The sequence below is a fragment of the Diospyros lotus genome, chromosome 11 (genome assembly GCF_014633365.1).
Source record: "Diospyros lotus cultivar Yz01 chromosome 11, ASM1463336v1, whole genome shotgun sequence".
NCBI lineage: Eukaryota > Viridiplantae > Streptophyta > Magnoliopsida > Ericales > Ebenaceae > Diospyros > Diospyros lotus.
In genome coordinates, this window is record NC_068348.1 from 31,948,796 (window position 1) to 31,974,092 (window position 25,297).

General features: G+C 32.9%; 1 pseudogene; it reads left to right on the forward strand.

Moving 5' to 3' along the window:
• The first annotated feature begins 4,610 nt into the window (after positions 1-4,610).
• Positions 4,611-24,501, forward strand: LOC127812848 (peroxidase 18-like; annotated as a pseudogene).
• Positions 24,502-25,297: the final 796 nt, after the last annotated feature.

A 25,297-nucleotide genomic window follows, 5' to 3' on the forward strand; every position in this document is an offset into this window, starting at 1 on the left:
TTAATTTAAATTAAATTTTAAATTTCTTTTAATATTTTATATTTCTTTTTGTTAATTTAATTCAATTTAATTTTAATTTTAAATTATTTTTTAATTTAGCTGTGATTTTTGAATTAAAATTTTTAATGAATTTTTTGGCGATTTTTAAAAGCCGCCGCAAATATTAATTTAATTTTAATTTTAAATTATTTAATTATTTTTTAATTTAGCGACGGTTTTTCAAAAACCGCTGCTAAATTAAATTTTTTAATGAATTTTACAGCGGTTTTTAAAAACTGTAGCAAATATTAATTTAATTTTAATTTTAAATTATTTAATTATTTTTTAATTTAGCGGCGATTTTGAAAAACCGCCGTTAAATTAAATTTTTTGATGAATTTTGCGGCGGTTTTTCAAAACTGTCGCAAATATTAATTTAATTTTAATTTTAAATTATTTAATTATTTTTTAATTTAGCGGCGGTTTTGAAAAAACTGTCGCTAAATTAAATTTTTTTAATGAATTTTGCAGCGATTTTGAAAACCACCGTAAATGTTAATTTAATTTTAATTTTAAATTATTTAATTATTTTTAATTTAGTGGCGATTTCTCAAATATCGCTGCTAAATTTAATTTAATTTTTTAATTATTTAATTATTTTCTAAATTTCTCAGCGATTTTTTGAAAATCGCCGCAAAATTAAATGTTTTAATGAATTTTGCGACGATTTTTCAAAACTGCCGCAAAATGTTAAAAAAATCGCTGCTAAAATAGTATTTTGCGACGGTTTGTAAACCGCCGCAAAATTTCATTTTTTGCGGCGGTTTTAGAAACCGTCGCAAAAAAACTACCGCTAAAAATTAATTTTTTTGTAGTGTAAACTTAACATTACACAACATTTCTCCATAACTCTTCATGTAAATAATGTCATGAACATCGTAATACCGCTCTCATTCTCATCTCTTATAAACACGGAAATGAACAACTTACTTTTCCAATTAAACTCTTTAACATAACCCCATAAATCATACCAACTCTTCTAAGAACCTAACCCATCAGGTTCGACATCATTCCCAAGGAAAGCGGAGCGATACGAGGCTCCGTTACGACCAAAATGAAAGACACCACGACATCATTGGTTAACTCATTCCATTAACAATAATCTCATCAATAAAATATAAGTCATAGGGTGGTTGCCACACAGATTATAACTATTAATGCGTGGAACCGAGTCACGGTGAGGGAGGGTTTAAAATACAAGAAACCTCGAGGACTTTCACGGAAAATAAATAACGCGAGGAGAGAGTTAGGAGCTTGTCTGAAACCAGCAGATAACACAACCGGGACTTAAATTAATTAATTTTAATCGCGTAAAATTTATAATTTAAATATATCACGCTTCTACTAATTTTTACCCACGTACCTAATCACTTTTCATGCCGAAAAATCTCAAAATTCCTTTATTTTTCCTTATTTCTTTTCTTTCTTTTTCTTTCCTTTCTTTTCATTTTCTTTTCTTTTCTTTTATTTCCTTCTTCCTCCTGTTCACTGTCTTCTCCCTGCCTCCCCTGTGCGCGCCAAGCTTCCTCTTTTCTTTTCCTTTCCTTTTTTTCTTTCTTCTTCTTCTTCTTCTTCTTCTTCTTCTTCTTCTTCTTCATCCCACGCACAGCTGCCTCGGCACACCAGCACTGCCGCTACTCTTCCTCGTCGGCCATGGCAGTGGCTGCCATGGTCGATTGGCCTTCGAGCTCTCGAGCTCTCTCTTTCTCTCTATCTCTCTCTCTCTCTCGCATCAACTCTCGGCTCACTGCTCTCTCTCTCGCAAGCTCTCCTTCTCTCTCTCTCTCTTTCTCTGTTTTTATTTCTAGCGAAATTGGCCCCCTATAGCATGCTTGGGGGCCACACACATTACATATAAGTATATATGTATATATGTATTTATATATATATATTTATATAGTAGTTTATTAATTTAAGTTAAGTTAATTTAATTTAATTTACACATTTTTATTATTATTAGCATTATCCCTATTATTGTTATTATTATTATTATTATTAATTCATTTCATTATTTTCATAAACACTCTCAATTAAACTAATTAATTACCTTAATTTTCTATTTCCTCAAAATAACATATATAAGTATTTTTTTTCAAGAATCTCCAAATACTCTAAAATATCCCCAAACACCCAAATTTAATTTATTTATTTACTTGTCTCTAAATTTTTTGGGATGCTACACTTCATTTTTGTCTCTTCAAGGCTTTAATCTTTATTTTTATCAATTCATTTAAGCCTTGTTTAAGTTTTGAGAGATATTATAACTAAGAGATTTATCTATTAGATAATTTCTTTATTATATTTCTTGTATTTCCTAGCTTGTGTAGCTAAAGGTTTTGTAATTTTCCTAGTCACGGACTAGAGGACCTACTTGGTTTAAGTAGGGGGTTTTAGTGCATTGTTTGGAAAATCCTTAGTGAAGAGCTAAGGTAGTGGATTAGGTTTGGGTTAAGCCGAACCACTATATATCTTGGTGTTCTTGTGTGCTTGTGTTCTTTAACTTCTCTTTATTGTCAAGCACCTATCCAATCCTCACTTGCATTGAATAATTATTTTCCATCAAAAGGATTTCAAGTTATATCAAGTTTTTAAAATAACCAATTCACCCCCCTCTTGGTGTGTGCCATAGCACCTCTCGTTCAACATAATACTGTCTGGATTTGACTTCCTTAATTCCCTGACATAACCTAAAGATTACGAAACTCTTCAACATAACAACCTATTACTTCCTTCAACACAACAGCCTTAGCATTCCTACAGACACTAGTATTCACTTCAACTTTCAGCTGAGTTTTACATAAAGATTTAAGGGTCCTAATTTTAGTATCAGGATCAGTCAATATTCTAGTCCTAAAATGTTGTGCAATGAAGAAAGACATCGCTAACTTGTTTCTATTATCCCCCCTACTACATTCATGGTGTGGATAATAAGTTTTCACCACAAAGCTACCATCATTCCTCTCATTCGATGCATATATGACAAATTTACAATCTTCAACACAAGTGTGCCTAACCCTAAGCTTGTCATTTTTTACACACCTAAGTTGTTTTCCTTTCAAAATTGCATATCTAGATACAACAACTTTAAACTCAGTAGAGCTAGCAAATGCCATACCAAAGTTAAATTGAGGAATTTCACTACTACCATCAAACCTTTGATGACTACTAGGACGAACCTTAAACTCATCTTCAAATCCTGAGTTACTACTTCTGTTATTGTAGCTGCCTGGGTCATCACTTGGTATGTAATGTGAGGAGTTACTCTCTCCATTTGAACTACTTTCATCACTTACCAAATCAACATGTGGCTATTCTTTTTCTACTACAAGTACATTTGGATATGGATTTGCATTTTCATTAGCAGCATCATTTGCAACTGCAAGTTCATTTACACCTACAAAACATTGGTAATGTGGAAAGAAACTAGTGAGAAATGTTCTCTAATACTCTAGAATAATTTCTACCAAACATGTTAAAAGACAATAACTATATCAAAGTAATGCATTAAGCCATGAAAATAAAATAGTAAACAACATATTTACCTCGTTCACCATTGGTTTCAATAGTTGCAACTGCATTTGCTTCTTCCTTATCCCTTTGTCTTATTTTTCTCTTAGCTTTTATAACCTTTTGCCTAGCTTATCAAAGTTCATCGTCCTCGTTGTCACTAAAATTAGTCCCCACATTATAGATTTCATCAAAAGAAATAAACTCATTTAGATTTACACCATCCAATTCCTTTTCTACTAACTCCTCATCAAATGCCTCTTCTATGTGAACATGGCCCTGCCTTCCCATATCTACGTCCTCACCCTTGTCTTGCCTTTCTTTCCCCTCCTCATTCAGTAAAGCCTTAGCCATAGATAAAGCTTCACCCACATTGCCTTCCTTTTGATGCACACTAGTTTAACCACTAGTACTTGTCCCTTCCCCAATAACTTCACTTTTTTCAATGAGCACATGGGGTTGGTGAGCATTACTTGGTGGCACACTCTATATTTTATCCCCACCAACTAAATAAATGACAAAGATATCCCCATCCTTTAACTTGTTACAAACCCCACTCATTGACTGGTCATCACAAATAGAAAAGAAAACATCATTTTCCTTGTAGAATATCCCCTGCACTCTATTAATTCATAACACATTTGCTATATACCAACACATTGCAGCAAAAGACAACGTGTCCATATCAAATCGCCCTAGTTCCCTTCACTCCCCACCAAGATACTCGGACCTTTCCAAGCTTCTCACAATACTCCCACCAAAATGAATACCAAGTTTGACAGTCGCATCATCGGCCATCCTATATCATAATTACTCCAGGTTAACATAGACAAACCTTCAAATTTGAAAGCATCTGATAAAATGGGTGAGCAAAACCCTAACTCACATTGACAGTCTGTGCAATGCTAAAATAACTCAAAATATGTGTGATTGTTAATGGGATATGTGGGTGTGCGACCTATTACCTACATCGAATGTGGATGACCATGGTCTGACTGACGATGGTCTGTGTGACCTATTACCTGCAATGAACGGTGGTTGTTGTGACGATAGTCTGAGCGACGATGACGAGTGTGACAACGGTGGTTGATTGCAGAGACGTCGGCGGCGGTGGATGTTTCAATGGTTGTTGATTGATGGGTTCCTCTGGTGAGATCGACGTGGGGTAAGGGTGGGTTAAGAGTGTGGGGACGTGTTAGTTCATTAGGGTTTGTTGTTTTCTTTTATTTTAATAAAAAATGCATTAAGATGTGGATATAATTATGAGTGATGTGGTTGTAACGGCCCACCTCCCGGAGCCCTCGCTAACATAGAGGATCCGTGAGAGGGTCATTACTAAAATGATACTGAACAATAACACAACTATACTTACACACAACCCTTATTTCGGTCATAATCTTTCTTTAATTATAACATCTCATAATCGTCTTTACAAAACCATTCATCACTTGGGCCTATCTAGGCTTACATAACATACGTCAAACTCAAAAACGTAAACATTAACCTTAACAAATGCACAGCGATACCCAGGATCTAGTTTCGGGAGAGCTCTGCACCTGCTATCCTGACTCGACGATCTGGACCCAACTCTACTGTATGTACCTGCGATTTCGGGACACTTTTACCTGGAATGATGTAAAGCAAACGTGAGTCGCGAGACTTAGCAAGCTCATGAAAGAAAGGCTAAAGGGCATAGACAAGACTCTTTCCATAACACCCCATGCAATTCATGCCAATGCAACATCATGTCATGCCATGCCCAATACTTACCTTATTTTCATATGCATAAACATATAATAAACTTCACATAAACGGTCCTTGGGGCCCACATAAAACACACACTGTCACCCAAGTCCAACATACATACCTGTTGGCAGCCTTCTATAGGCTACCATTCCATTTCCCTTACACGTCCATTTCCCTATCACTAACGTCTTATCCTGCCATTGCCGTGGGACTTTAACCCCCGGTCTTGTTGTTGCCGTGGGATCCTAACCACCGGTCCCGTTGTTGCCGTGGGACCCTAACCCCCGGTCCTGTTGTTGCCATAGGACTCTAACCTCCGGTCTTGTTGTTGCCGTGGGACCCTAACCCCCGGTCCTGTTGTTGCCATAGGACTCTAACCTCCGGTCTTGTTGTTGCCGTAGGACTCTAACCCCCGGTCTTTCCATGGACCACGCCGCCGTTGGACTCTAACCCCCGGTCTTACCGTGGCCACATCCACCACCCATACTCAACATTTAAAACTGCACATTCTCACCATGCAGTGCAACAAATAAGAAATGCAATGGCTTTTGTAGCATAAGCGTGATGACAAGGCCCCCATAAACCAAACATCAGGCCATGCTACGCCCACATAAGAATTCACACATGCGGAATGCCTCTAAATGCACCGGCTCACCTAAAGAACCAGGTTAGCTCTTAGACCAACCAAGTCATGTAGATGCTCACACATCCCATCACACACAAAGCATGTTCCCAAGTGAATGAAACCCAATCCCTATGCAGCACACACATCATGATATGCACAAGCCAATGCGGGAATCTGGCAGTACCAGCTCTTCTGGCCCGTCTAGCGCTTATTGTAACAGTCGATGACTGGCGCCCATACATCCGGCCATCCACTGCCACGACCAACGATCAACAGTTAGTGGCTTTGTACCCCATACCCTTAAGACACACATAGATAACATTAAACTTAATCACTTAAACTCCTCATTTCGCTCACTTTATCCATAACAACATAGACACCATTATGTCATTCATGTCCTCGTCTCTTCTCATACACAGAAAACCATCTCCACATTCATATCAATTTATTAACATAACCCCATTAAACCATAATCAACTCTTCTAAGAACCTAGCCCCAATGGGTTCGGCATCATTCCCAAGGGAAGCGGAGCGATACCAGGCTCCGTGACTGTCGAAATGAACGACACCAAGATATATTTGCTTAACTCATTCCATCAACAATAACCTCATTGATAAAATATAAATCATAAGGTGGTTGCCACGCGGAATATTATTATTAATGGGTGGAACCGAGTCACAGTGAGGGAGGGTTTAAAATATGAGAAATAACGAAGCCTCTTGCAGGAAATGAAGAACATGAGGAGAGGGTTAGGAGCTTACCTAAAATCGGCTGCTTTCGGTCTCTCTTATGCTCCCATTGCCAAGTAAACGTTTTTCCTAACAGTTAACACAACCGTAACTTAGATTAATTAATTTTAACTGCGTAAATTGTATAATTTAACCCTATAAAAGCTGTAATTTGAACATATAACACTAATATTAATTTTACCCACTTACCTTGAAAATTTTAGACACCAATTACTCCCAAAATTCCCTTGATTTTCCTCATTTCTTCCCTTTTCTTCATTGTCGCGCGTCTTCTTTTCCTCTTCAATTCTTCTCTCCTTTCTATCTCTCTTTTCCTCTCTGTTTAGGCTCCAAAATGGCCAAAATTGGCCTTATATACGCAGCATAATGGCTGCTTGAAATGCAAGCAAAATGGGCGCCCCACAGCCACGTAAGGCTGCCACCGCCCCAGCCCGAAACGACGTCATTTCGGGCTGGCCTTGCTGATTAAAATCAGCAATTCTCTTCCAGCGTGCATGCCCTCCCGCGGAATCAAACTCGCGTCCGCTGCCTGGCCGCCTTGCGCACGACCGCACTCACCTTCAACATATATATACCGCGCATTAAATTTAACGTAATCCCAGCCCACTTCCGTAAATTATACTTTAAACCCCCTGACTTTCAAAAATGTCACATACACCCCCAAACTCCAATTCCTCTTATTACACTTATACCCCAAATTTTCAGAAAATCCACTAATTTAATTTATTTCACTATTTTCATAATTACTCCCAATTAACTTAATTAAATACCTAAATTTCCTTATTTTCCTCAAAACCACATAAATAAATATTTCCTTTTAAATTCCCAAATATTCAAATAATGTCCTCAACCACCGGTTTGAATAATTATTATTTATTTTCAAATTTCAGGATATTACAGTGGTAGTGACGTGTCAGTGACGTGGTAGCGTGACGAGGCAAAGTTAATGCCTCAGTTAATGTCGGTTAAGCCAGGGAGTAAAAGTGTATAAAATTATTTTGTTCAGAAATAAATAATGAGCATAATTTAGTTGATATCCTTAAAGCTATTTTTTTATGAGTCTAGAGACTAAAAAATGCATTAAGCTATATATTTAATGAGAAATATATAACTCTCATGCTCTTTGACAATGCAAACAAATTACCAATAATGGAGTGAACACTACTATTGTAGTACTAAAAAAGATGATCGTTTTGGATCCCACCAAACTATGATAAAAGTTTCAAAATCAGTCTCCCAAAATTAGTTTCTGGCTCACTAGTTATTACATGCATTTGATTGACCACATTTTTTTTTATATAAAAAATGATCATTTTTCACCTAAATTTTAATTTTTGAGGTATTTAATTGGCTAAATTTTTCAAACAAATTATTTTTTCACTTTTAGTCACGTGATGTCATTTTTCCACTTTAGTTAGAAAAGATTTTCTCATGGGGGGTTAGATCAAATTTTCTAGAGAATTAGAAGGCAGTCCATGTTGAACCCGCCGAATTGTTCCTACTTTGTAGTGGCCATTGTTCGCCTTCGACAGAGCGACCGCCGCCACTGCAACATTCGTCGCGTCGCAAAGAAACTCCATCGTAGCCTCTATCACGTCGGAGGTGAATAACGATCACTACAAACCAACTCCCAGAATCACTGATGGCGGCGACTTCAAATGTGGCGCGTGTGTGTCGACGGTGAACGGCCGCAGGTGCAATGGTGGTGAATGACAGATTTGCTACCGTGGACGAAACCTAGAGACAAGAGATAGATAGAGAGAGAGAGAGAGAGAGATATGGGGGAGGCAAGGAGAAGGAGGTGGGTTTGGGGGGTAATTCCATGAAAAATAGTGGTAATCAAACACTAAAAATTTGAAAAGTACAACAATATCTTGATTGAAAATTAAGCCAATAAAATACCCTTAATTGAGAATTTTCATGCAAATGATTTTTATACAATTCAATTGTTTAGAACTTATTTTCTTTCCATTCAAGTTCCATACTTGCAATCAAATGCACTCTTACTTCTTTTATCTTTCTAAGTGCAAGAGTTTGCCAATCAAATTCCAAACTTTTTAGGATTATTATTAAATATGATTTCATCGTGTTATTTAAAACCCTAAATCTTATACGTGATACTTTAATTTCTTTTGAATAATAAAGAAAAAAAATTATAAAGCGTGTTTCCCTTTAACACAACTAGGCAACTAATTTATTCATATAAAAGAGTTCTAAAGTGTGTGCCTAAACTATTAAACCATTTAAGGGTTATTTCGTGCCTCAAAATCCATCAAAATATAAGGTTGTGTTTTTTTTGTTATTTTCAGTCTATTTCTAATTCTTAATTTTCTAAAATAATAAAAACGCGTTCTTTTTGCTATTTTTAAAAATGTATTTTTCAAAACACAAAAAATGATTACACACAAAATTTAAAATGCTATATTTTCGTTTTGGCCGTTTGCAGCCAAAACAAACCCTTACTTCCAGGACCAGAAAAACAAGAACCCACCATCGTCATCACACCTTTCTCTCTTCTTTCTTCTTTTCACTCTTCTTCTTTCTCTCTTTTTTCTCTCGATCATTACCACCACCACCACTGTCTTCCTTTTTTGCAAGATCCACCATCGACTACCCCTTACTGGGTGTGTGTGTGTGTGTGTGTGTATACATAATATTTGTATTGAAGCTTATATATATATATATATGCATAATATTTATGTTGAAATTTAGCAGTTGTGGTCGGAGATGGTTGTCGGTGATTGTGGCTGGTTGCTAGTTAGCATTTTATTTTATTGTTTTAATTTTTGAACTATGTTTATTTTTTATATTTGTATAGAAGCTTGTAATTGAATTTCACTTGATATTGAATTATTTAGTGTAATCTTATCATTCACAATTATTTATTAGTCAAGGTCTTTAATTTTTATTTTTATGCTTCTTATTTTTTTGTCAAGACAATTTATTATTCATTCATATTTTATTGGAAAAAAATGTTATAAGTTTTACTAATTTTATTTATTATTCATTCATATTTTATTGGGAAAAAATGTTATAAGTTTTACTAATTTTAAAAAATATATTTTAATAATATATTAATATTAAATAGTTTTAATTTACATAATAATCAATTTTATTGAATAAAATGCCATTAAAAATTATTCTCAAAATTTCAAAGAGAATGTAGTTTTTAAATTTCTGTTTTGAGAAACAGTTTTTTAGAATGATAAAGAGAACACGTTTTTAATTTTTTAAAATAAACTCTCAAAACAGAAAATTAAAAATGAATTCAAAACTTAAAATTAAAAATTAAAATCCAAAGAGAACGCAACCTAAGATTCTATTCTCTTTACTGTTTTCAGGTTATTTTCATTTTTTTAGTTTTCTAAAACATTTAAAACGTATTTATTTTCCCATTTACAAAAATACATTTTCCAAAATACAAAAAAAAAAAATTCTACACAAAACTCAAAATGCTGAAATGTCGTTTTAGCGATTTTCAGCTAAAACAAGCTTTTCAACTCCAAAATGCGAAAAATACTCTCCATCCTTACATCCAATTCGACTCTTCCTTCTTTTGTCTTTTCTTTGCTCTTCAAGGCTTGACCACGCCCACCACCATCATCATAGCCGTGAACTATCGTTGACTGCCATATCTCTTATTGCAGCGGTCAGCAATAAGAGGCGAGGTGGCAGTGAGAAGTAAGGCAGCTGTGAGATGCGAGGTAGTGATGTTGGAGAAAGAAAGGTGGCAAAAGGAAGAAGGTTGGAGAAGAAGAGGTGGCGGCAAGAGGCGAGACAACGATAACGACAAACGAAAAGGGGCTGGAGAAGAAAATACGACAGTGAAAGACGAGGTGACGGTGAGAGGAATGCGATGAATAGAAGAGAACTAGAGAAAGAAAGCAACGTGTGACCAAGGAATGGAAGAAAAGAAAAGAGAGATGAAGAGAACAAGTGGGTGGTTTTCTTGGGGGGAAGGAATGGGTTTTTGCAGGATCAGAGAAGAGAAAAATAGGGAAAAATTAATAATAGTATGTATAATATATAATTTAAAAAATGATATAATAATAATAGGTATGTATAAATATGTATGTATGTTAAATAATATATTTATAAAATATAGATCTAATATATTATACAAACTATATTATTAGAGGTTTGTGAGCAAGCCCGATAAGAAGTTCATGATATATCTATTGGCTATTGCAAGTTTGACAATCCGGTTGCTTTCTTGCACCAGTCATCTTCCCCTAAGACCGAGATCCTCAATTGAGATTTTCAAATTTTGAGAGAATTCTTTTAATGATGAACCTTATCGCTAGTCAGTAGGGGTGTGCAAAAATTTGATTTAATCGAAATAACCAAACTAAACAGACTAAAATTGTTGATATAGTTGGGTTTCAGCTAAGGTTTGGTTCGATTCAATTATCAAATTTGACAATTTCGATTATTTCAATTCAATTTTTGTATTAAAAAAAATCAAACTAATCAAAAAGATCGAAATTTTTTATTTTTTGAGGTTTTTTCAGTTTGTTCAGTTATTTTTTTTTTTCAATTTTTTGATTTTTTTTATTTTTCAATTGGTTTGGTTGTTTTGTATTTGTCTAGTTTTTTCAATTTTTTGGTTTGTTCGATTGGTTTGGTTTGATAATTTACACAACTTTAATATATTCAATCTTAGCATTTCGGTCAATTCAGATACTACTTGGTGAAGGAATTGGCACACATATGTTATTCCCTAATTAGCAAGACGTGTTATGTTTTGATTGATAAAATACGTGGCATATCATAATAATTTTTTTTTAAAACAATAAACATAATTAGGGCAGACCCCATCAACGCCTCAGTCAAGCAACCTAATAGTTGGGTCATATTGTTTGTTTGGAAGTGGCACCCTAATAGTTGGGGCATATTGTTTGTTTAGAAGTGTGGAAAGTGATTTGGGGTTGGGGGGAGAAACCACTATTGGTCTCTCTCACTCTCTCTCGTCCACCAAGCTTTCTTCCACACCACCCACTACATGGACTTGTATGATATGGTGGGATTGTCCTACAAAAATCAATTCTATTTTAAATAAAAATATTTTTTATTATATATATTAAATTTATTTTTAAAAAAGTCATATAACTTTTTATTTTAAATTTTTCAGATAAATTTATCTTCCTCTTTTTAGATAAGTTATTTTGAACCTTACAGATAAATTATATTGACATAATTTTATTTTACTCATTTTAATAAATGCTACCTTAACAGTTACAATTTATCTTTTAATTTTTTTAAGAAAAAATTTAAATAAAATAATTTTTAATATAAGGATAAAATTGTTACTTACTTTAAATCTTGTTAATATAATTAATTTTTATTTTTTAACAAAATACATAAAAAAATATTTTTAAGAAACACAAGATTAGATAACAGTATAAGTGGATAAAATATACTATTTTAAATAAATGAAAAACATATGCATATATATATATATATATAGGCTAGATTAAATATCTAAAGTTATAGGACAAAAGGGGAAGGGTTAGTTCGGAGACAAAACCAACTTCTCATTTCACGATTTAATTAATAATTAGATTGTCGTTTGAATTTATATTCATTGTCTCTTGTCATTATTGTACGAAGTAAGAAACAAATCTAATTTCTGTGAACCTCGTAATTTATTTTAAGGGATTGATACTAAAAGATTATTGTTTTTGAAATTTTTAAACTTGATTATCTTCTATTAGTGGTCAATCCTTGAACCCAATGGAGATAACATCGAGCTTAAATTTTTTAGAGATGAATTACGTTAGGATATTTGAAATTATTTTTGATATTCTTGTACTTTATTATTGTAAATTGGAGAAGAATTTATTAGATAAAATAAACTTAAAACTAGTAAAAAATTCTTGTCAAACTAGATGGAGATAGTTATCTTTCTCAGGACATGCCCATAAAAACTGGGTTGTACGAAATTAAGGTCTGAAAATTAAATTTTATAATGTTATCTTTTATATTTGAGTGGACGAGAGCACACTTATCAATTAGGTAAGCGCGACGTCATTACGTAAGTGAGCGGAAGATTCCAAACATTCTTAATTAAATCAAATGAAAATGAAATGTGGTGTGGGTGGGGCCCACAAACAGGCACACAAGATTCCGTGCATTATAACAAGTTAATTAAGAGCTCAATATAATAAAGAAATAATAATAATAACAATAATTAAGAGCTAAATAAGGCCTATGATACATGTTAAATAGTTGGGTCACAATAAATTGAAATTCGTATAAGTAGATCGTGGGTTCGACTCATTGCCTTGCGTAATAAGACAAAATTTCTACTTACAATTTACTTTCTATACTGAAATCAAAAACACAAGTTGCGAGAGATTACACAAAGACGATAATCTCATAAGCTAAATAAGGCCCCAACCACCAATCCACTTGCCCGATGTAGATCCTGTTGATCGAGTCGTCGCCGTCATTTTCTTTCTTTTTTATTAGCATCCATTCATATACAATAACCCCTTAAATCTTAAATTCTCAGTTAGAAGGCATCTGTGTTGGCTAAATTTATATTTATATTTTTATATGTTTTGTGTAATAATTTAATTTTTTTATTATTTCAATTACACATTTATAGTTATTTTTTTTAGTTAATTTAATGCATATATTTTTATGTATAAATAAAAAGATAAAGTAAGATGACAAAATATATATTATACTTTATTTATTTCAAAATATAAAAATTAAATTAACTCGAAAATACAAGTTGATTGGTGTAATCAAAACAACGAATAGTTTGACTTATCATATAAAAAGAATTAAAGTACAGAGAGTTAAATTAACTCAAAAATATAGTTTTATGAGTATAATTGAAACAACAAAGAATTGAAATAGACATAGAAAAAAATAAAAATATAAGGATAAAAATATAGATTTGACATATTCACATTATTACTAATAAAAAAATTATAGCAATGAATTGCCATCTTAAATTCAATTTAAGTTGGAGGTGAGTTTGGTTTGATTTTTAAATTTAATTATTTTAATTTAATTTGACTTTTATATTATAAAAATAGAATTAATGGAATTGACTAAAATATAAAAAATGACGGAGTTTTAACACTTTGTTATTTCAGTTTTTTATTAAATTTTTTAATTTAAAAATTTATTCGATCGATTCGATTTAATTTTTAATAAATATTTAATTTATTTAATTTAAATAATTTAATCAATTCAATAATACGAATTGTTAAATTCTCACCGTTTTTCTCAAACCTATCAATTTATGATTAAAAAACAATCGCAATCAATATCTCAATCTTATAGTTTTTACCACTTAAAAGTTGATCGTCGTTCTTAACCGAAAAAATAATTTGGGCATCTCAGTGGAGGCCACTGCCCCACGCATGACTTAGCTATTATATTTAGGATAATATTTCTTGTTTAATTTTTCTATATATTACAATAAATATACAATCCTAACCCGTATGAATACATCGATCATGTTCCAAAAAATTAGAATAAAAAACTCGAAATAATGGTGTTCAAATTTTGGTCTATGTTAGATCGGACTGAAAAATCTAATTTAGTTCAAGACTAAATAAGTTTGATTTAGTCTTGGGTTCAAAAAATTTTAAAAATTGGTGTTTGATTCGATCCCAATTTTAAATTGAAGACTAAATAAATATAGTTTTATATACACAATATACATACGTTGTTATATACTAATTGGATTTGTTTGGACAGAACAAAATTAGTCTTGTCCTACCCTTATTTGATTTGGCCTTTAATTTAAAATTTTGACCAATTCTAATTTTATCCGATCCGATGTAGAGTTCATTTAAATCAAACTCCAAACACAATATCAGATTTGTTTAGTTTAATATGGTGAAACATCTATGGCAATACTTTGTGTGAATAAAATTCTCTCAAAGACTTTGTTGCCTCTCTTTTTGGCCAAGCAACCAAACTAGAGTGGCACTTGGTGGTGTCAACTAGATAAATTACAAGAACAAACAAAGAAAAAGAAAATAAATAATAGAGTTTGTTGATGATTGCGAAATCATAATTGTGTTTAAGTTTGAATTCTTTTATTGTAAGTTAACATTCGAGAAAGAGTGAAATAATTAAATAGCAATAAACATTTTAGTGTGAGAGGTTCTTATTATCTATCAAGATTTTATATCTTATATATATAAAGTCGAGCTTATAATAGTTAAGCGAGATCTTTTAATTTTAGACAAAAAAATTTAATGCGAATCTTTTTATTAGTTAACAAAGAAGTTGACAAGGCATGTGTCACGTCTTAATCACTAAAATAAATGTCACAATTTGACTTATAAAGTACGTAATCTATCTCAATACGCTTTCCTTTCAAATAAAAATATAATTTGAAGATGTGACTTCCCCCACATTAAGTAACAATCCTAATGGAGATAATAAATTAGAAGCTTCTCTCTTTAAGAGGATAAGAAGAAAACATAATTAAAATTACAAGTAGGCTTAAATTGTTATACGTATAAAGGGTCACATTGGGTTACACGTATGAACCTTGTTAGGATGAGATTCTGTTTAAATATTTTAAAAAATATGGTTTAATTTTAATATTTATATTATTATCTTATAATGATAGGATTATTCATTTAATTTGTAGCCATCTTGTATAGATAAAAGTGAAAATTATCTTAAGCATGATTACTCCAAATAATTAATCAGACATTTTTTTTAAAATAAGAATTCCAATAAAAAAAAAAACACCTACAGTTTTATATTAGGACATATGTCAAGAAATAAGACTATACTACCAAATAAAGAATATTTCTATTAATTAATGTGCAAGCTCAATTTATATAAAGAGTAAGATCTTAATAAATAATCAGATCTAATACTTAAAGATTCAATATTATTCATTTTGCTCTTTCTCAAATATTAACTTGGTCGTTGAAGGTTAGATTAGGGATAGAGCGGTGCTTTTGCAAGAAAGTTAGGATTCAAGTGTAAATCTTTTTTGGATGGTGTGATAATTCAAATTAATTATGTGCATTAAATAAGTATACAAAAATATGTGTGATCCTCTAAAAAAAATTTTGAATCTTGATAACAAAAAATATTAATGATGATTGAGATTGATCATCGGCTCTACCTCACTGTTAGCGCCCACGGGAAGAGACAAGATGTTGAACCCACAATTTAACTTTTGATGCTCAACTCTATAAAGTGATATAGAGAGTAATATATAGTGTACAAAAATGAGTTTGGACTCAAATGCTCAACGGACCTGAGTGCTTGATATAATCTTCGAGATTTTTGAGTTCAATAGTTATGAGCTGACAGAGAATTTTTTAGAGCGAATTCGAATATCTACAAATCTAATGAATTTGTTTGAAATCTTTTGAGATTTATCTCGGAGTTGAATCTATTGACATTTTTTTTTTTAAATCTGGACTAGATATAAAAACACATTTCATTGCTCTATTACTTACTAATAAGAACACATGATAATATAAAATTTATTACTTTTTAGAAATAACTTAATAATTTCACCTTCCCTTAAATATTGTCTCCTCAAATATTTTTATGACTCTTTCCTACCAAACTAAATTAAAAAATACGGTGCCTTCAACAAGCAACTCAAGAGCCTAGAAGTAGGTACAATATACAATATATCAAAGATAAGGGGTAAGCTTTTGGGCATGCATCTGCTCAATTATCAAACCCAATAACCCGAGGAATTAAATGAACAAATCTAGGTAGCTAGCTTGAGTTAGTCGCAGTTCACATGTCTTGAGAAATCCAAGTTCCAAAACACAAACTTAATTCAGAGTCTTTGTTAAACATTATGAGATTATTCACTTCAATGGAAAAGGGTAACAGGAAACCTATATTTTTTTCTCCATATTTTCACATTTTTTTTACATGATTATTTGAATTTTTTCTTATTTCGATTACACCCTTAAATTTATATATTTTTCTAAACCTTTATATTTTCATCTTTTTTTCATGTGGTAAACTAAATTTTTTATTATTTCAATTACATTCCTAGACATGTATTGTATTTTCAAGTCAATTTAATTTATGTAATTTGATATAAATAGAATGCGAAGTGTATTTTATTATTTCAATTACCTTAAAATAATCGGCTGAGCACCCTCAAATGGCCGATTACAACCTCGGTTCCCACGACTTGGCCGATTCTCCAGTGAACCCTATAACTCACTGAAAATGACACCAAAATGCTCCAAGATTTCTAGAAATCATCCTTGACCTAAGGAACAAAAACCCTTTATTCTTTTATCTCGTTCTTCCCAAAACCATCAATCTAAAAACCCAACAGTTGTTTAACAAAACTCGACCATACTCGGTTATTTATAGTCGTTTTCAGTTGATTTTTCAACCAATTAGGTTGCCCCATGTCGCCGAACCTACTCCTAGGGTCATGATGGCCAACCCACTCCCCAAATCGACGATGGGACTCCAAATGCCCGGCAGTCGATCGACTTTCCTGATTTTCTAGCATATTTTCATGCCCAAATTACAGTTTGGTCCTTCCTTTTCACCCCTGATCACTTTTGGCCCATTGCCCTCAAGTCCTTTAAGTTTTTTTAAAAATTATCCTTAGTCCCATGACTATGAAAAATTACACTTTACCCCAAAATAATTACACTTAAACCCCCAAATTTATATTTAATCACAAATTCTTTTGTTTTTTCCCGAAACCATTTAAAGGGTTGTTCCTCACATAAAACTGAAATCCCTTCAAACTTTTGTTGATTTTCCAGAAATCTCTTACGATAATTCAATTTTTCCAGCCTGAAACTCAACTATACCAAAAACTGTCTCTGATTTGATTTCTTTCAGTGTCAAAAATCCTACTTTAAATCACTTGCCATAGATATGCCTTTCTTTTTGGGTGTTTATATTCTGGGTATTTCTCTCCATTGATTTGGCTGATCAAAGTTGACAATTTGTCTTCTAAATCTTTAAATACGATTATTCTAAAGTTATTTTCAAAAAAAGAAAGACTATTCTAACGTTATGAAATAATAAAACATATTATATATATTATTCATTTCAAATATGTGATCTTACAGACAAGGACGAGCCACTGGAAAACTGTTAAAGTCAGCTCTCTGTTATTAGCCACTGTATCAGTGAGAGTCACCTTCTACTAAGGAATGTAAATTACAAGAAATCATAATCAGACCTTAATTTCAATTCCTTCAAATACTAATGGTTGGGCGTTTTCCCTCTTCGTCGTCCAGTCTGTTCTATCATGGGAGATAGGGATGTGGGCTGGATCCATGAGGTTCTCAAGAAGAATGGAGTGGTCATAAGGAAGTTCATGTGTGGTTGAAGTGTCAACGAAGCCTGGCTTTGCAAAGTTTTCAAACCAAGGCAATTTACTAGGATCCGGTGACATTACAAGAAAAATACTATTTAGCAACGGAATTAGCAGCGAGAAAAAATCCATCAATAATTAACGACGGGCCAGCGATGAATTTACTGTTGCAAAAATTTAGCGACGAAAATTTTGCGACGGAATTAACGATGGAAAGACCCGTCACTAAATAATTTTTAATATTTTTTATATTTTTTATATTAAGCAACAAAATTAGTGATAGAAAAAATCTTGTCACTAAAATAAAGAAAATTAAAAATTAATATACAAATCTTTTAGCGACGGATTAGTTCCATCGCTAAAAGACATTAAAATTATTTTATAATTTATTTATATATTATTTTATATTTATTTCTTATTATAAAATATATTTTTCTCTATATATTATTATTTATATTTTATGATATTTTTAAAAAATATTTAAAATATTTTTTTTAATTATTCAAAAATTTTTTAAACCCTTTTTCATTTAGCAACAAGAAGAGGCTTTAACAACGGGAAGATGCCAATCGCTGTTTAAAGACGATCATCTTCCCGTTGCTAAATGGGTAGAGAAGGTCTAGTTAAGAGAAATAGAAACCGAAGATGTTTGATTTTGCTGTCAGTTGTCAAAAAATGAAAAAAAAAAAAAAACTTAAAACAGTGTTTAATCTTTAGACTCTGTGCTCAATTTTTTCTCAAAAAACATTATAAATTTAAATTTTTTATTTTCTTTAGACATACAAAATGCATCAAAAATAATATAAAAATCCAAAAAAATCAGGAAAAAAATAATTTCAGCAATAATATCATCCAACGCAGTCAAAAAGGCACTTTGACATTATTTTGTTTAGAGCCAAAAAATTCTTAGTATAAAATTCAGCGAAAACAAGAATTCCAGCAAATGCATAAAAAATCAGCAAAGTTTCAGTTTTTCTCAGAAAAGTTAAGAAAAAATCAGCAAAAACACCTGATTTTCTCCTTTGTTTTGCTGTGTCTATACACGTGTATATATATATATACAGAGATAGAGAGAGCCCAGATCTGGTCTTCTTCTTCATCAGTTTTCAGTACATTTATCTTTTTTTTTTTTTTCTGGGAGTATATTCATATTCTTTTGCATATTCTCCATCTTCTTTTCAATTTCACACACACACACGTCTATATGTATAGAGAGATGTATCAGCAAAAACACCTGATCTTCTCCTTTGTTTTGATGTGTATATATATATAAATGGATAGGGAAGATTTAGCGATGGGAATATCGTCGCAAAACAGCGATAGGCATCTTCTAGTTGCTAAATTCTCCCCTTTTCTGTTTAGCGACAGGCATCTTCCCATTTTTAAATAACGACGAGAAGATATCCATCGCTAAACCTCCCTTCCCACACACCCACGCAGTCACCCCTTTGAATTTCCCCATGGCCGCCCCCATTTGAATTTCCCCCCTCCCCTCCCTCCTCTTCACTCTTTCTCCCCTCTCAAACCCTTTCTTTGTCCCTTCTGCACTCCACTCTCTTCACTTTTAATGTTTTGTTTAATTTTTGGCTTTTTAGTCTTCATTTAGAAGATATGAGCATCGCCAAAATTTATAAGGTATTATTTTTTCTCTATGCATTATATTTTTAGTATTTTGTTATTTTAACTTTTAAATGCATTTTTGAATATTTTTTGGATGAAAAATATCCATGTTAGTTTAGATGAAAAATATCCATTTTATTCATATTTATTGCATGTATATTATTATTTATTTTACATTTATATAGTTGCATATTATGTATATATATTATTGTGTATAATGTATATATTATTGATGATTTAAACAAGATAAAAAAAATTGGAAATAAAAAATTATTATGTCAATTTTTTTTCAATGAAATATTAATTATACATAAAAAAATAAAATGGATATACAATTTATTTGTAAAAATTGTTTTTAAGTAGTTATTTATTAAATATATTATAATAATTTAAATAAAAAGCTTAATATCTGTATTTTAATTAGTTCTTATTTGTATTTTAAAATAAGAAGTACAAATATAATGCTATAAATATTGTTAGTGAGTAAGTTATTTTAATTAATTAATTAAAATAAATTATTAATTATCATAAATTTATTTTTATATATTCATATTAAATAAATATAAAAATTGATGTTCAAATTTTAATTTATATAATTTATATTTTTAAATATTTTATTATTATTACTTTATTTATGTCACTGATTTAGCGACGAGAATAATCTCGTCGCTAATTTAGCGATGGGATTATGCCCATCATTAATTAAAAAAAATAAAAGAAGAAATTTTATACATAAGCTAAATCAGCGACGGGTATAATCTCGTCGCTAAAAAAATTCGTCGCTAAATTTAAGCGACGGATAGGTGCCCGTTACTAAATCCGTCACTAAAAAATTTAGAGAATAATTTTGATGTTTTATTCACGAAATTTTCCCTCACTAAAACATTGATTTTTTTGTAGTGTGGTGTCTTTTGGAACATCCATACCCACACGACTCCTTGGGAATCCTTCACCTCATATGTTCTGAGACAAGCCGATTGGGGTTGCATTGGCCGGAAGCTGTAACATAAATAGAGGACAACTAGTGTAAAACTTGTTGGATCAAATAACACATTGCTGCAAAAGATCGTTGAATATACAAGGACCCAAAGCATTTATGCTAACCTGAGGTATTGTTGCACATTTACCCTCTCCTTCAAATTGCCAAACCATGTCCATGATACAGGCATTCCAGCCTTCCATCAACCAGCTGACCTTCTGATAGTGTTGCTAACCTAAATTAAATCAAGAGGTTCAATGGACAAGCTTAGTATGATAATTGGGCTGGGATTATAAAAAGTTGTAATATTCATGTCAAGACAAAAGACAGGTACTACAACATGTAAAGTGCAAATGCAAGAGCAGTGTCTATCACCGAACCAATCCCACAAGAGTAATTTATAGGGTACTTTACTTGATCATACGAACTAATAGTCGCCTTGAATTAGCATTTTTGGGTGAGGACCGAAGTGAGTTTCTCGGTTCTAAGTTTTCATACAAATATAATCTTCAGGAATTGGATAAATTTCAGCAAAATAGTAAGGTGATACTAGCAAGATGCAAACAAGCAAGTACAAAGAGGGATCAATCACCCCAATCAAACCCACCCAATTATTGAAAGCCAAACTCAGACAATCCGACCCACAACAATCAGGCACAGGCTCTCACAAAATTATTTGTGAATTCACTTCAATCCCCACAGACCAGCAACTTGGAACCATATAATTGAACCACTAGTTACATACTTGAACAACAATGAAAGAGCCTCACAAGGTTAGGTTCCATGCTACAGGGTGTCCATTTGAAACCATATAATACAAGTTGCGAGGTCACTAAGCAAGAACTTGTAAAAGATGAAATAAGAATCCAAAGCATCAATACCCAAATTATATCAGATTCAGACCCAGAAAACAAAATCAAAGAGATTAGGTTACCCGTGGGGGCACCGATCCTCGTGACACCGAAGCACGCCATTGCCATTGCGATACAGAGATTGAGTTTTGGGTTTTGGGTTTTTTATTTTTTTATTTTTTTATTTTTTTTTTGTAATGCCCTATCACGAGTGTCCTCATTTATTGGTCTCAAAATACGATGAAAGAAGTAAATCAGGAAAGTGAGTGACCCTAAGTTTTGATCTCAACAAGTATTGGGTTTGGATCAAAGAGAGAAAAGCTTTATACATTTAAAATTTGAACATATAAAAAAGCGATGATGTATAAAATTTAATGAGTTGTTAAAATTTAATTGGCTGAGACAGCCTCTTGCGACAGCAGATCCAGACTCCCAACCACCAAACCCCATAAATTCAGTTTTAAATACACAGATTCAACATTGTGGCAATGCTCCCTGGCTTCAGCTCTCTCTCTCTCTCTCTAAGTGTTAGATTTGAACCAATAAACACTCATGGAAACACCTCATTTTCAAAGCCTAATTCTTATTCTAATTGCTATCTTCTGCACAAAGGCAGCTTCTGATTCTCCTCCTTCAGCCCTCTCATTCGACTTCTACGCAGTTTCAGGCCCATCTGCCGAGCTCATATGGTTAAGACCACAGACCGAGCAGCTTCTTCCCTCGACCCCTCTATTAATGTTATCTATGAACCAATCACACAATCACACGATCAAGACTAAGAGAAGTACCAAGACTAACAGAAAATAAAGAACATCTAACATCACAATACACACACACAGAGAGTACATCGCGTATACGTGTTCGGATTCAAAAGAATCCTACTCACGGCAGAGATTTCGCCTCTAGTCAATCCACTAAAAATATATATACATATTTACATAGAGTTTACAAAGATAATTACGACAACAGAAGACAAGAACTCTCTCTCGATCTCATGGTCACTCAAGAACAATACATCAATCAGAATACAACGCTCACAATACACTAAACAATCTCACTAATTCAACTTTACCAAATGACGTGTCTCAGATCTGGTTCGATTGCCACGATCTTCTTCATCGATCGACCGCCTTCATGCATTCAGTTCTCCTCCCATGTTGAGTGCATCAAGTTCTTTGTTCTTGCTCTCTCTCTCTTTCGAGGGTTTCTGCTTGTGAGTTGGTGTGCAAGAGAAAAGCCACCCTTCTACAGATTTCTACCCAATTCATAGGTTTATATACATGGGCCAAGGACATTGATAGCATTAATGGATTTGACATAAAACACTGGCTTGGGCTTGTTGGGCTACAAACACTAACAACCTAACCCAGCTTCTGCATACACAACCCAAATAACAAATCCACATGCAAATGAAATTAAGGCCTAATGTAATGCAAACATTTATCAGTATATTTTGAATCACAAATCCTAACACCCTCCCTTCCCAGAAAGCTCCTTTGTTTGCTCTTCCATGACTGCTTCGTCGAGGTAACTTTGAAGTTTTCACTAATAGTTTGTCACAAATAGGAAACACCATAACAGTCGAAAGGTATATTAAGTCAGTGATTTTGTGGCCTAAGAAATTTTACATCTCCTTACAGAGTATGTAATCAATTTTATAGTTGCAACGAAACCTAATATTTCATCGCTAAAGGCTCTTTAGTGACAAAATATTAGCTTTTGTTGCAAAAGGGTTTCTTTTCCGGCGACACTGACAATTTTGTTGCTAAAAGCATTCTCTAGAGACGAATTTCACTGATCCTCTAATACATTTCTTGTAGAGAATATATGTGTGTGTATATGTATATATATGTCATTTTGGGTATTTTGCTCTGGGCTTTGTCATGTTTATACATAGGGCTGTGATGCGTCTGTACTTGTACAAGGAAATGGCACAGAGAGAAGCGACCCAGCGAACGCATCTCTTGGAGGATTCTCAGTGATAGATTCAGCAAAGAGAGTGCTCAAGATCTTTTGTCCAGGGACTGTTTCTTGTGCTGATGTTCTTGCTTTGGCAGCCAGAGATGCTGTAGAAATTGTAATATATATATATATATATATAATATAGATATCATCTTAGTTCCTCGTCTAAATTTCCTATCTTAATTGGGTTTAACTGAAAATTGATATACAGAGTGGTGGACCAGGCGTTGTGATACCTACGGGAAGAAGAGATGGGAGGGTTTCTGCAGTTTCACGTGTGCGACCAAACATGATAGACACAAGCTTCTCAGTGGATCAAATGGCTACCGTCTTCTCCTCCAAAGGCTGGTCTTTGGATGACCTTGTAACCCTCTCAGGTACAAGCATCGATCGTTACTGCTTGATATGTATAGTCATTATCATTATCATCGATGAGAATTGATCTGTAATCACTGCTCTTTGAATATGTAGGAGCCCACACCATTGGGTCGGCGCATTGCAGCTCGTTCAGCGACCGGTTCCGAGTCGACTCCGAGGGCCGTCCCAGCCTCCTCGATGCATCTCTAGACAAAGCATACGCATCCCAGCTCATGAAACAGTGTCCACCAGCAGGAGCAAACCCGGCCATTACTGTCAACAACGACCCTGAAACGCCTCTCCTATTCGACAACCAATACTTCAAGGAGCTTCTCTCCCACAAGGGCCTCTTCCAGTCGGATTCTCTTCTGCTAAACGATGAGAGAACCAAGAAGAAAGTTGTGGAGTTCGCCAATGATGAAGCCAGCTTCTTTGATAGCTGGGCTCAGGCGTTCTTGAAGCTCACCACCATATTGGAGTTAAAGCAGATGGTGATGGGGAGATCAGACGGACTTGCTCTTCCATAAATGGTTGAATTAGATTACCAGCTGTGGCACAAAGGATTAATTCTTGATTTTTTTATAGAGTATGATCTTGTGATTTTGATTGTATAAAAGGGAACCCATATCAGATCTCATGAATGCATGACGAGTGGTGCCTGTGTGTAGCTTTGCTATGCTTAGGCAGTTTCTGTTTGGTTGTTCGGAAAGTAGTCATGGCAGTTCCTGTTTGGTTGTTCGGAAAGTAGTCATGGCAATAAGAATAAATGGAGCCATAATGAGAGTAGACTCACTCCAATTGATCAAAATTATATAATTGGATGAGTTTAGTACTAGTTTTTTCCCTTTTTTTTTCCAGAATTTAATTCAACTTATTTGGACTAGATTGGTATCGAGTTTAGGCTAAATTAGATATTGAGTTTGTCGTGAACTTATATCGACAATATGAATGTTATTTACAGAAAAAAAAAAATAATATGAAAGTGTTGTAATTTATTAATATGATATTCGTGTTCTTTTGTTTTATTTATGTTTACTTTTCTTTTCGTTTAGAAGAGATCAAAATTGATGTTCTATTTATGTTTACTTTGCTTTTCGTTTAGATCGGAATTGATATATTGCCCGTGTTCAACAACGTTATTCGACACGACCCCTCTTCAACCCTTGTTGCTTGCTTTGCCCCACCCTCTACAACCATTCTCTTTTGGGGTTCACATTGAGTAATATAATGTTGTTCGACGATAGTAACATATCAATCTTTTAAAAAAATTTATAAATATTAATATTGGAGTGTGTAAATTTTAATTAATATAATTATTTATCATAAAAGGATTCATCATTTTTTACTCTACTTCACCTTAATTGTTATTTGAAAATATATTTTTTATAAGATTTTAAAAATATATATATATATAATTTAGTGCCAATGTATTAATTCTTTTGAGTTAATTCTATTATTGATTATAATTAATTTATCGTATTAATTAATATTATTATAAGCATTAGCTTTAAATACTAATAGTAACAATAATAATAAAATTAAAATAAGAT